This window comes from Rutidosis leptorrhynchoides, chromosome 9, assembly GCF_046630445.1.
Source record: "Rutidosis leptorrhynchoides isolate AG116_Rl617_1_P2 chromosome 9, CSIRO_AGI_Rlap_v1, whole genome shotgun sequence".
Lineage (NCBI taxonomy): Eukaryota > Viridiplantae > Streptophyta > Magnoliopsida > Asterales > Asteraceae > Rutidosis > Rutidosis leptorrhynchoides.
In genome coordinates, this window is record NC_092341.1 from 45,606,249 (window position 1) to 45,620,367 (window position 14,119).

At 35.4% G+C, this 14,119-nt stretch overlaps 1 long non-coding RNA gene across 10 annotated transcripts; it reads right to left on the minus strand.

Annotated features, from left to right (window-relative positions):
- Nucleotides 1–8,799: 8,799 nt before the first annotated feature.
- LOC139866093 (uncharacterized) lies at nucleotides 8,800–13,880 on the minus strand. Of its 10 annotated transcripts, none has more exons than XR_011765233.1 (9): nucleotides 12,470–13,878; nucleotides 12,085–12,377; nucleotides 10,946–11,094; nucleotides 10,669–10,861; nucleotides 10,411–10,570; nucleotides 9,995–10,192; nucleotides 9,802–9,882; nucleotides 9,524–9,591; nucleotides 8,800–9,143 (listed from the first exon to the last, which is right to left on the minus strand). It is a non-coding gene; the product is annotated as an uncharacterized lncRNA (long non-coding RNA). The 10 variants fall into 10 exon arrangements; XR_011765241.1 differs by lacking the exon at nucleotides 8,800–9,143 and having other exon boundaries at nucleotides 9,481–9,591; nucleotides 12,085–12,161; nucleotides 12,324–12,377; nucleotides 12,470–13,880; XR_011765238.1 differs by lacking the exon at nucleotides 8,800–9,143 and having other exon boundaries at nucleotides 9,481–9,591; nucleotides 12,470–12,749; nucleotides 13,546–13,879.
- Between the last annotated feature and the right edge of the window lie 239 nt (nucleotides 13,881–14,119).

Here is a 14,119-nt window from a genome sequence, read left to right on the forward strand (position 1 = left end):
TATAGAATACTTTTATACACTTGCGAGTGTACATATATTTATAACTATGAAATCTTGTGGTCTATATTTATATCGATGCTAAACCTATATATCTCACCAACCTTTGTGTTGACTGTTTATACATGTTTATTCTCAGGTTCTTAAGAAAGTCATCCGCTATTGCATTATCTGAGCAAGTTGTGCATGAAGTCTCATGTTTTTGTTTAAATGAAGTGTTGCATTCAATAAAACCTTCGTCATGTATTATATTCAACTTTTATGTCACGTGTGTAGTATTTGGAAACCGATGTATTATGTGGATTATTTTTTAAATAATCGCCCACTTGTTTAAAACATGCATTATGTATAATAATGGTGTGCTTTTTATGAAACGAATGCAATAATTTCTAAAACGTATCATATAGAGGTAAAATACCTCGCTATGGGACCAATGAATAACGTACTGCGTTTATAGTGATATGAACGGGTCGTTTCAGTTTCGGACCAAAATCTATCACACGATATATAAGGATAATCGGGCAATGGTCTGATAATTTTCGTTCAAGAGCTAAGACCGATAACTCATTCCAAATATTGTTGACCTTTTCTGAAATCAAAAACCTATCTGATTTGCTAAATTTGATACCATTATCACAAATTCTCGTAAATCTTTTCCCCCCATTGGAATATCAATTAGACTCGAGCGGTTGATGAAATCATTGAACCATTCGGCACGTCTTTCTATAAACTCACAATTTTGCCTTTCCGATTCTTCTCGAACCTCGTTAAAATCTCCACATAAGATCCTGCCGCATCATAATCACCTACAAATTTCTCAAGGCTCGCCCATATTTTTATTTTGTTAGCATCGTTATGTGGACCATAGACATTACCAATAAAGGAAACCTCATCCCGCCCCCTCCAATTCCCTTTAATCGCTATAAAGAATTCCTCAATAAAAGCTTGTTCCGCTATAAACTCGTTGGTATCCCAAACCAATAAGGACCCACCCGATTTTCCTATTTTCTCTTTTTGAATAAACTCAAAACCATCTGACCGCCAACACATACTAACCCACTTTCTATCAACTACATTGCATTTTGTTTCTTGAATAGCAATAACATCCGGTTTTTCACGATGTATAAGTTTTTTAAAATCTCCTAATTTACTATCCTTCCCTAACCCAAACCCACGAATATTAAACTAAAGTATTTTCATAATTAAACATTAACTAACGAAATAGGAGGAGGGATAGGTTAAACCTGTCCATCTTCCCAAACGAGACCAATTTACTTTGCGAAATCTCCCAGTCCAACACTATCTACTGAGTTCTCATTTAGGCTACCTCCCAAGTTTGATTTCAGTTTCCTGGATGTTGACTTCTTTGGGTAACTATCTCGATCAGTAGACTCACGCCCATGTTTGTCATGTTTCCCCCCTTTTAACTCAACATTACATGAATTACCCTTTTTCGACTTACCTCTTTTTCCGATCTGTGTTTTGATCTTGATAGGCATTTAACTCGCATAACGGTTGAGGCTCTCCAATTCCCGAAAAATTGACTACCTTTTCTTGAGTTTGAGCGAATCTCAATATTGGTTCCATCATCACGTTTGTCAGCATCGATTGAACCTTCATCCTCTTCGGAATAATCCGAATCAATTTCCTTAATACCATCGAATTTGCCCTCAGCCTCTTTAATGTTTTCAGGTTCGATATCCCTCTCCAAGCCTACATTACTTCCACCAGGTTTTAAAATCACGCTTGGGCCACTTTTAATCTCTATGTTAATTTTATCCTTCAACACCATTGGGCTTTCAGGCCCATTGTTGACAGGCTCCCCACTCTTTCCCTGTAATTCTTTTGGCTTAGACGTCCCACTTTTATTGTTTGGCCCACAGTTTGTTTCAGGTCCATTAGAACCATGGTTGGCCTGCATGGGTTTGGGCCCAATGTTTTCCCACGTAGGGTTACAGGTTGAAAATCCTGTCGAATCATCATGCCCAATAGGGTTAGCTGCAGGATTTGCATACACGTCATCATCATTATTGTTTGTTTCGGGAAATGTAGAGTCGCCACCTTTCTTGTTTTCAAGGTCGGCGTTTGGGTTACCCAAGACAACGTTGTCTAAGGGGTTTTCTGGCTATTGAACTGGCTGCACTGGTACGTGGTTTCCGGTCACTTCTTCCCATTAATTTCACCTTCTTCATCGGAACCATAATGGCCACTTTCCTCACCGGAATCTGCATTACCTGCGTCTCTCTCTTCTCCCTAGTTACGCGAAACATCATCATTAAGGTCAATCTCAATGACATCTCCCATCTCCTCCATTACTTTTACAAAGAATATACGATTTACCACACGCAAATTGATTGTCTCATTGATAAGATTATATCCCCATAATTTCAACAGGAATCTTCCGGTAACCAAACTTTGATTACCTTCGAAGGAACAATTCTCCATTTGGATGATTTGACCCCACTACTTGGCTATTGAACGAAAGGTGTTCTCCTTCCAGTGGAGGACCGGAACTCCCATAATATTGAGCCATGTGAGATGTCCACCAGGGGTGGTAGGGTTGTCCCCGATTCTGAGATTGATTAGTCAGTTTTTGAGGAAGTGATCATTGTTACCCAGAATATCCATCACCACCACCTCATCTTTAAAAACGAACATCATCTCCATTCCCCCAAGGTATTTGATCTCGTAGTTACTAGACCTTCATCATCACAAATTGATTTAATGTTTTCTAGATACTCCGCCTTTTTAACTTCACCAAAAATCGCTCGTTTCATTAGGTTTAGGTTATCGTCTTCATCATTAATGATAACCTTTCTTTCTTTCTTATCGGACGTGCAGGAGTTGGGTTCACCACATTTTTTGTTGAGAATGGTGTCCCTTAAATCTTCACTGTTAGGACCATGATTCACTCCTATTACTGTTCTTCTTCCAACCACGTCACAAAATCTCCTATCATCCCCGAAAGAATGAAGGGGGACTTGTGTGGGTTTTTGATTGTCACCTGCAGTTTCATTCTTCTTATGGCCCGACTTATCTTCTTTCGATTTGGCACCTCTCTCTCTTGCCTTAAAAATTTTCAGAATCTTCCCATCTATTTTGATATCACTCATCCTTTTAAGAAGCGTATCCTCATCAACCATATCACCAAATCGGACGAATGCAAATTTCATGCCGTTTCGTAGTCTCTTCTTGGGCATGAACACATCTCTAACCCACCCATAGTTCTTGAACATCTTCCATAACTCCACCACCCTCCATTCTTCCGGAAAATTGAAAAGCATAAACGACTTCAAATGTTTTCCGGTTACTCGTGCAGTTCGATCCACATAATCACCACTATAACACTCTCGAGACTCTTTCGTGCGCGTTTTTTGTCTCCTTACCTCTCTCCATTCGAATTGCCAATAATCTTGAAGCAGAAAATCTAGGTTTTTTTTTTCTTATGATAAGCCGTTTGTGAAAATACAAAGTAGGGTTTGATCTATATCGGAATACAATCGATCGTTTTTTAAAACTGCAATTTTCCCACGTTCAAATTGTTTACATGGATTAATAGAATCATTTGGATGAAATTACCCTCACATGTGTGGCATATGTGAGGGGTTAACCATCATTTATTGACGGACGTTAGGAGGTACAAACCAAGAAACTTGATCAAAATTTATGTACCAACTATGCAAAAAATAAAGTTTAGGTGTTGTCATGAAAATGTATACAAACCAGAGATACCAACGGCGTAAATTTTCTATAATATAATATTAAAACATCATTCAAACCACTAATTCGAGGGTTATGATCAAAGAAGTTTCACGGTAATCCTCAATAGGTTCAATTGTTGTCGCATGAAATCACGAACATCATCATCATTAACAAGGATAGCATCATCACCATCTTCATCAGCATAAGTTAGCTCAAACACAACATCAGAACCAAAGTCGAAGAGACTGCGAATCTTCTCCCTTAAGTTAGCAAAGTTAAGAGCGCGTTTCTTGCGTTTAATACAGACACTAAAATCGCGGCGTTTTTTACCATACTTGACCTGCAAACATATCCCAAAGTATCAAGATTTTAGCTCAATTTCACTGGGAAAAAAAAAAAGACAGGATGCATTCCTGTGATTAGTTTATTTCTAGTACAGACCATCTGAGTCGTGTTTGTCCATTGTGTCATTTGTGATGCCACTCTCTTATAAAGATAATCAAGCCACACACACACACACACACACATACACACGCACGCACGCACGCACGCACGCACACACACACACACACAATTTTGTACTGTGCTAAGCTTAAAGTAACGCTTTCATAGATACAAGATTATAAGTTGATCTTAACCAGGAAGTTTTCATATGCTCTTTCATATATGATGCTGTATAACAGATACACAATATGCATAAGTGAGGCACTCAGCCCACATAAGGAAAATATGTGGATACATAATATTCTAAACGTGGGGTACGTTTTGATCCAAAACATTTGCGGAAAGCATATATTAATAAAATTATAATGGCAATCACCTAAACAGGGAATATTACAACAAATTAGAACCCTAACCCCAAATAATAAATCGATCAACATGAGTAATTTTATAGATATTATAATTATAATTCAATGAAACGATCATCAATTAAGTGAAGCTAAAATTAAAATAAAAGAAAGTAAAACATAAGATAAGAGTGCAAATATGGAGGATGGACGAATTTGATCAGCCATGAAATCTTAAAACGAAAAAATAAATAAATAATAGTAAAATAAAGTGTAAACAAAATAACCTGGATCACAATCGAATTAGTGTGTTGTACGGTAATCATCAACGGGTTCAAACGTTGTTGCATGATATCACGGAGATCATCATCATCCGTGAGAACAACATTATTACCATCTTCATCAACATAAGTTAGCTGAAACACATCATCAGAACCAAAGTCGAAGAGACAGCGAATCTTCTCCCTTAACTTAGCAAAGTTAAGAGCGAGATTCTTGCCTTTAACATAGACATTAAAATCTATGCGTTTTCTACCATAGTTAACCTGCAAAAACATATCCCAAAGTATCAAGATTTTAGCTCAATTTGACCGGGGAAAAAAAACAGGATGCATTCCTGTGGTTAGTTTATTTCTAGTACAGACCATCTTGGTCTTGTTTGTTCATTGGGTCATTTGTGATGCCACCACTCTCTTATAAAGATAACCAAGCCACACACACACACACACACACACACACATTTGCAGTCTGCTAAGCTTAAAGTATAACACTTCCATAGATTCAAGATAACTTGATCTTAACCAGGAAGTATTCATATGCTATTTCAAATATGCGTATAGTATTACACTTCCATAGACTCAGGCACATAATATTAGAATCCTAACCCTAGGTTCAAAACAGCACCAAATAATAAATGAATCAGCATGACTAATTTTATAACTAGTAAAAATTAAATGAACCTTGATCAGAATCGACGAAGGGGTATCCATGAATTAAGATTGAACTCGTTTTAGGAATTAGTATTAGTGAGTTTTACGAAAAATTGATCGAGGGTTTAATTAACAGCCGATCGAGTAGTATATAGAAGAGGCGATGGATGCGGGCCCATTAATGAAGTTTTTGATGGGCCGAAGCTGAGATTAGCCAAGGGCCCAAATTGTTTGGATTATGTGGCGTCCAAATTTGACAAACATAAACGACAACTGAAAATACCAAATGTTTCAGTTTAATTGTTTAACCAACCATGATAATAACCATAAAATTGCATTCCCAACTTAGCAACAAACATACAAATACAAAGCCACCGAGCAAGAATCAAGCCCCACGAATGACCGCAAGTTCAACCATTTCCCAAAAGTGAAACAACCAGAACCTCAAATTTTCCAATAAAAATCACTAACACCCCAACCCCGTCAACACAAACCAAATCATCAAGCATGGAAACCCAAGAACACCCACCCCGAGACCATCAAACTGAAGAAATCTCTCGACACTAATAAAACCTGGAAGAACTCACCAAATGAAACACCACCCGCGAACCATCGAGAGCCATGAATAAAACAAAAACGTTACTTGTAATGAGATACCAAATTACTACTCAAATAAAATTATACACTAGAAAACTTAATTCTGTTGTTGTTGTAGTATTAGTTTGTTGGAGTATATTACAGTAGTTAAATTATACTCCGTATATAGTTAATATTTAAACAAACCGGAGTTCACAAGGCCGATTTGTATCTTTATCTGAAAAGTGCCCTAAAATAGATTTGTCTCTTTACAGTAGAATCTGGTTCAGCAGTCTGGGTGTGTTCAAAGCGGGGAAGACACTGTTTTAGTGGGTGACGGTGGTTCTATGTCTAAACCTACCTTCGTTGAACGGTTAAATGGTGCTTTAGAAAAAAAAAAAAAAAGAAGAAGAAGCAGGCGGTTAAGTCGGGAAGGAGTTTTGAGGAAATTGGGGCTTCGAAAATGAAGGGAAAAGAAGTTTCCGTTGAGGTGTCGTTTTGGTTAAAAGATAGGGTTGATGATTTAGAGTTTGGTGAAGCGACCCAAAAGGTTTTTATGAACGCAAATGATGATCGCCCGTTGGATAGCGGACAAGAAGGTTTATTTCAAGAGTCTGTGGATCAAGGCTTTCCCTCGGTACCCGGGACCCGTATTGGTAATTCATCTTCCAACGTCATCTCATATCACATTAAATCTCGGAATGGCAAAGGGATTTTTATCGACAAAGTAAACGGTTTTACAAATTGTCCGGATAGGAGGAACGAATTACGTTCCTAGCTCGTGTTTTTTTTTTTTTTTGGTTCTTTCGTGTAAGTGTTTTGATAGTTTGTTAGTTAGTACTCCGTATTTATTATGGTTTGAAGTGTAAGTGATTGTGCTCGGCTGGAGTTAGCGTCTGTTTGTGGCGCTTACTTGGTTCGAGTCGTCCGGTTTTGATCCCATTCTTAGGATTTTCATCTTTCAATGAAGATCCTGATTTATATAGTATTCCTTATTTTTGCAGAAAAAAAAAGACTAAATGATACCTTGACTAGTCAGTAGTACTTTTCTTCCCTTTTTCACTTGCAGTTGAATATTTTTACAGGGATCAAATAAAAAATTCGTTTATATGAATTTACCGTGACGTTTCATCAAGCACCAACAACATCAACCAGTGCACACAATACACAATATCTTAAATACTTTAATAATAATAATAATAATAATAATAATAATAATAATAATAATATATAATATAATATAATATTAAAATATCATTCAAACCGCTAATTCTAGGGTTATAATCAAAGAAGTTTCACGGTAATTATCATCATTATCAAGAGTAAGATCCTCACCATTTACATCAACATAAGTTAGCTTAAACACAACATCAGAACAGAAGTCGAAGAGACAGCGAATCTTCTCCCTTAACTTAGCAAAGTTAAGAGCGCGTTTCTTGCTTTTAACACAGACATTAAAATCGCGGCGTTTTGTACCATACTTAACCTGAAAACATATCCCAAAGTATCAAGATTTTAGCTCAATTTCACCGGAAAAAAAGGATGCATTCATGTGGTTAGTTTATTTATAGTACAGACCATCTGGGTCGTGTTTGTTCATTGGGTCATTTGTGAATTGTGATGCCACTCTCTTATAAAAATAATCAAGCCACACACGCGCACACACATATTGCAGTCTGCTATGCTTAAAGTATAACACTTTCATAGATTCAAGATTATAACTTGATCTTAACCAGGAAAATTTTCATACAACAACAACAACAACAATACCCAATTCCACCAAAGTGGACTAGTGGAGTATGGAGGAGGTTAGATGTAGACATTCTTTCATCTACCCTAGAGTAAAAGGGAAGTCATTCCTCCACCCAAGGATACCTAACGGTCCGCGGGTAGAAGAAGTCGTCCCTCCCTATGCTAGAGGGCAGAGAGGCTGCTTCCTAAGGACCTCCGGCCAGAAAGAACCATGAATTTCGTTAAGTGAAGTAGCTAAATGCAGGTAGAAAAGATAATATAGAAACCTGTAGAAAAGATAATATAGAAACCTTACCATGAGAAATGTATACATAAATATAGCATGTAACAAAGTAAAGTAATAGAACATATAAGTAAAATAAGTAAGTGTCAAATACGCAAGTATAACAAACCATGCAAGTATAATATGTATATGTAAACAAGTGTCAAAGTTTTCATACGCTCTTTCATATATGATATTGTATAACACATAGACAATATGCATAAGTGTGGCACTCAGGCACATAAGGAAAATATAGATATAGATATATACAGTGGTGAAACCAGGATTTTTTTTCACTGGGGAAAATAAATTTTTAAAACCGTAGTAACTTTTTGTGGGCAAAAAATGGAGGTTTTTAGGCAAGATTTGGAGGTTTTTGGGCAAAATTTGAAGGTTTTGAGGCAAAATATGTAGGTTTTTGGGCAAAAAGAAATCTAGTGGGGCAAACTCGAAAAATTCAAAATTTTTCCACTAAAATTTCAAAATCGACTTGGGGCGGGTGCCCCCCGGTCCATTCATAAAAACGCCCCTGGATACATAATATTAACGTGTGTACATTTTGATCCAAAACTTTTGCGAAATGCATATAAAAAATAATTATAATGGCAATCGCCTAAACAGTCAACTAGTAATATTACAACAAATTAGAACCCTAACCCCAAATAATAAATCGATCAACATGAGTAATTTTATAGATATTATAATTATAATTCAATGAAACGATCATCAATTAAGTGAAGCTAAAATTAAAATAAAAGAAAGTAAAACATAAGATAAGAGTACAAATATGGAGAATGGACGAATTTGATCAGCCACGAAATCGAAAACGAAAAAATAATAGTAAAATAAAGTGTAAACAAAAGAACCTCGATCACAATCGAATTAGTGAGTTTTACGGTAATCATCAACGGGTTCGATTGTTGTCGCATAATATTAAGGAGATCATTATCATTATCAAGGAAAACATCATCACCTTCATCATCAACATAAGTTAGCTTAAACACAACATCAGAACCAAAGTCGAAGAGACAGCGAATCTTCTCCCTTAACCTAGCAAAGTTAAGAGCGAGTTTCTTGCCTTTATTTCTTGCCTTTAACATAGACACTAAAATCGCGGCGTTTTCTACCATACTTAACCTGCAAACATATCCCAAAGTATCAAGATTTTAGCTCAAAGTATAACACTTATTTGCATCTGGGTCATGTTTGTTCATTGGGTCATTTGTGATAGCACTCTCTTATAAAGATAATCAAGCTACACACACACACGCGTATTTGCAGTCTGCTAAGCTTAAAGTATAACACTTTCATAGATTGAAGATTATAACTTGATCTTAACCAGGAAGTTTTCATACGCTCTTTCATATATGATACTGTATAACACATACACAATATGCATAAGTGAGACACTCAGGAACAAAAGGCAAAAATAGAAATAGATACATAATATTTTAAACGTACAGTATATAAAAATAACTAGTTTTAGAGGTCCGCGCGTTGCGGCGGAAGTTGATCACCTTTTTGATGTCATGATTGGAACGATTATAAATATAATGAATGTTTCTTCAAGTATTTTCCTATAATCCTACAATTCAAACCAAAATGAACCCCAGTTTTATGACTCAAAGTCGACATCATAGTATTAATCGTAATTAGGTAAATGACATATAGGAATATACATACTAAAAGAACTTTAGCAGTTATGTACGTGGTTGTCTTTTATGGGGTAATGCACATGAGTTGTTTTCAACAATGTCGTAGATATATGTCGGATGTAGAGATGTATGAAATTTACCTCGGTAATCTCAATCCTAACATGACCTTGTAGGTAGAAGTACCGGTTTTTCTAACAGCTCGTATGCTTCAACATCGGATCCTGTAGCGTGCTCGTTCCGTAAAGTTAGTGGAATAACATTCCTTCATAAGTATATTATTTTATGATTTAATAATATAATACTCCGTATAATCTAAGAATCAAGAGAACATACTTAGGTTTGCGATATCAATCTACCAGGAGCTTCTTTAAAGGAGGAGGGTCTTGTTCGAATGGTTTACACATCATAGGCGGTGGTGCAGATGCTTGTCTTTAGAGTTTGACCTCAAATTTTCACCATACCAAAAAAAAGTAGTACACAATGGCCGCTGACACGTGTAGTCACAAACATCATGATACAAATGTAATATATCTGTTCAAGTTATACGAAAAAGATAAACCCAAATAACTATTGCAAAACCATAACATAAGGAAAAGATAAACATAGTTGCATACACTGTAAAACTATTCAACTTTTTTAAAAATGTAACTTTTCAGGAATGTTTGGGCAGATATCATACACTCGATAACAGTGATGAAAAAGTGTAAACAATTATATGGTACTAAAGGAGTGGAATCATAGAAACATGCCTTTGGGGAAAACAACAATAGGAGAGTGATCTTCAAACACATGGCTTGTTTTTTTTCTGACAAAACTTTTATCATGCTTCTCCAACAACCAAGTGTAAGTCTCTTTCACCACAACCATTTCCATCATGCGCCACCGACAACAACTATTAATAGCTTATTACTGCAGTAAATATAAATCAACATTACCAAGAAAGCTCCAAAACAACATAATATTTATAATAGAAAAGAAATACACATACTAAAGTATGATTTATTTACTCTAATAGACTTTTGCTTAACCACTTTAACTACAAACTTAACTACCCTACTGAGTTGAAGGTCTATTATGGCCCCATCTTCTTCCAATTTCTATCTACAAACCATTGCTGAGAATCATCTTGAGCCCTCTTCATACCATTGTGTCTTGTCGCATTTGTCTTCGGATCATAGCACATAATTTCTTCCCATATATCTGGCATAACCAACATACCAGCCTTATTTCGATCATCTCATCCATAAATCCTTTTATTACAATTTTAGAAGTGTCAATACTTACCCATAGTCAATCACACCATCAGTTGCAATCAGACCAGCAGCAAGATGTTAGAAACTAACCCATACAACAAATGAGTACATTGACTTTGCTATCAAGCATTGAAATCGTAGTAATACCAAGACAGTTACATTGAAATCGTAGTGGAGCACCTGTAGCATAAAGGATTCACAAAGTCAGCACACAAAAAAAAAAAAAAATTAGTAAGTGGTAATTTTTACCCAATTCCAATTTATCAACCCAACACAGCATAGACTACCAATTCTGAGTTCTAAGCATACATAAACCGTTGGTATTAATATGATATGTATGTCAATAGTTAGTAGGATGATCATAAAAGTAGCTAATTATTAAATATTAAATATAAGCATTAACAAAAGAAAAGATGACAGATGTGTTTGTTATAGCAAACAACATTCAGATACTTTGTGGCTTCATAAAAGTAACACATTATTGATTTGTGGGCCTGTGGCTTGTTTTGATCTATAAGGCCTATCTTAAGTTCTAATAATACCAACTTATGTACAGTAACATTCTTTTATGAGAAGGTAATTTGTAGATTTAAAGAAATTCCAACACTTTGCTTATCTTTTTATTTTTTATACCGTTCATTTCATTTCGTTGTCTTCTAAAAATGGTTTGTTTCTATATGTAATGCATCTATGTTTGGTGTTTCGGTTTTCTATGTTCTGCAAGTATTGTACATTTTATAAGAAGTGCGCGACTTTTTAAACAAAAGACTTGAATTTATGTCGCAAGTAACCCTAAGGTTCACAACGCTACTGTGTATTAATAATGTTTTTCTTATCAGTTAATGACCCATTCATATTCAAATCGGTCAACATTGCCATATCTAAAAGGGTATACATAAGATGGTCTCTATTTGTAAAATATAAGACCAAAATTCGTGTGCAGCATGAAGATATTTTCAACATACTATATGAAAACAAATAAGACCACAATTTGTATGTTACACAGAACCAATATTATATCAAACAACATTCAGTTACTAACTTACTATATCAAACTACAAATAAGTAACTATAACAATTTACTTCATGGATAAAGAACCAATGTTATATTATTATATATTATATCAGATTAAAAAACGAAATTAAAGTATTAAAGTATACGAAATTTACCTTGACAATTAGAAGTTGCAGGCATTGATCAATTGTCACCATTCATACAGCAGCCATTTCAGAGGCGTTACAACTAACTATATACAATCCTCTCAAATATTTCAGACTATAACATATTATAACAGTGCTTCTAGTCTAAAATCGGGTTATATACATATCACCAACGTTCATCATAAAATAAAACATACATCAGTATAATCACACATAACCATCAATTCAACCAACAACAGCAAATATACCAGTGAGTTTGGCAAATAATGGGCATTTTATGCCAAACAGAGCTGAAGCATTAGCTGCATATAGATATGAAAGCAATCATCGTTAGGAAAAACAACAACTAAATTCAACATAACAAAACGAACATGAGACATCAATATAAATGCACCTATAGGGCAATAGGATTAGAAAGCCCAATCAATAACAAACCAACATCGTGACAAACATCAGACAGACCCGAATAGAAGAACCCACATATTGATTTCGATGACTTTGGCCACATAATGTAGCATCGCTACCATCATCCTTAATTGTTGATTTCCTAACACGTCTCTTTGTCGATACAAAAGAACATGAGCAATCATCACCACTCCCACTATCAAGAACAGATGGAGAAGCAGCTTACACGAACTTGGGCAACTTCTTTTTAGGCGACATTATGATGCAAACTAACAACCACTTACAAAAATCTAATCCAGACAATAAAACTAAAATATGCACAACAAAACCAACTTTGTACAAACATCAAACAATGTAGAAACATATATCAGACCAAAATTGTAACAAATTCAGAAATTCTTCTAAAAAAATCACACGAAACTATGGCGACACCATACATATATGTTTTCAATAAAAACTGTATATATGATTCCAGGTGGTTAAGGTGTGTGGTGGTGAAATAAAATGTCTAGTGTTCGAATCCAGGTCAACGCAGTTTATTTTTTCCCTTCTCAGACACTATAGCAGCCTAGCACTCCCAATCTTATGCCCAATTCGATTAAGCCTGTTAATTGTAAATCCAATAACCCAGACCTTGACCCATTTAAGCTTGATTTGACCCATATTAATATCCAGACCCAATACTGACCCATATAGTAATTCATCGGACTTGGAAATCTGAAATGTATGTACCCAACTTCAATTTTTGTATATTATGTGTATGAAGCTTTCAGTTTTAGTCTATTGTGTATATTCAATGACTTAATCAATCGGAAACTGGTCTTTGTAATGATGTGTCTATTGTATAAGACGTCATATATGTCATGCAACACATATTTAAAATTGCATATACACAATTCATATTGTATACTTTTCCTGATACTAATCACTACAATATACACTTTATCTTTCATGACATATGACATTTTATCTTTTAACCTAGTCTACCAATTGCAATTGACAGTGTAAGTGTAGAACTCATAATACAGTCAAAACAGTTGTCGAATATCGGAAAAATCAAAATACCTGACTACAAAATTGAATATCCAACTTTATCAACGAATAGCAAAACTTCTTCAGCAATTAGATTGTGATGGTTGTGGTGAATGGAAGCGTTGTTGGCTTCGGAGGCGGCGGCGGAAGCGGCGGCGACGTTCGACGCAGGTGGCGATGGTTGTGATGGTGGCGATGAATCTGGAACCTGGAGTCAGCGATGGTATTTAGGGATTTTAGGGAAGAAGGTGCTAGAGAGTAGAGGAAGAAGCGGGTCGGGTTAAAATGGGGTACTGTTAACGTTTGATATTAACCAATCAAATGTTAAAGCCATTTACCACAGTTAATAAATATACAAATTATAATGGCAATTACCTAAACATTCAATAGGTATGATTACAACAAATTAGAACCCTAACAGTAGGTTCAAAACAGCACCAAATAATAAATGGATCAGCATGACTAATTTTATAACTATTATAATTCAATGATATGATCATCAAGTGAAGCTAACAAAAGAAAGTAAAACATACGATAAGAATACAGATATGGAGGATAGACGAATTTGATCAACCATGAAATCGTAAAATGAAAAAATATTAAAATA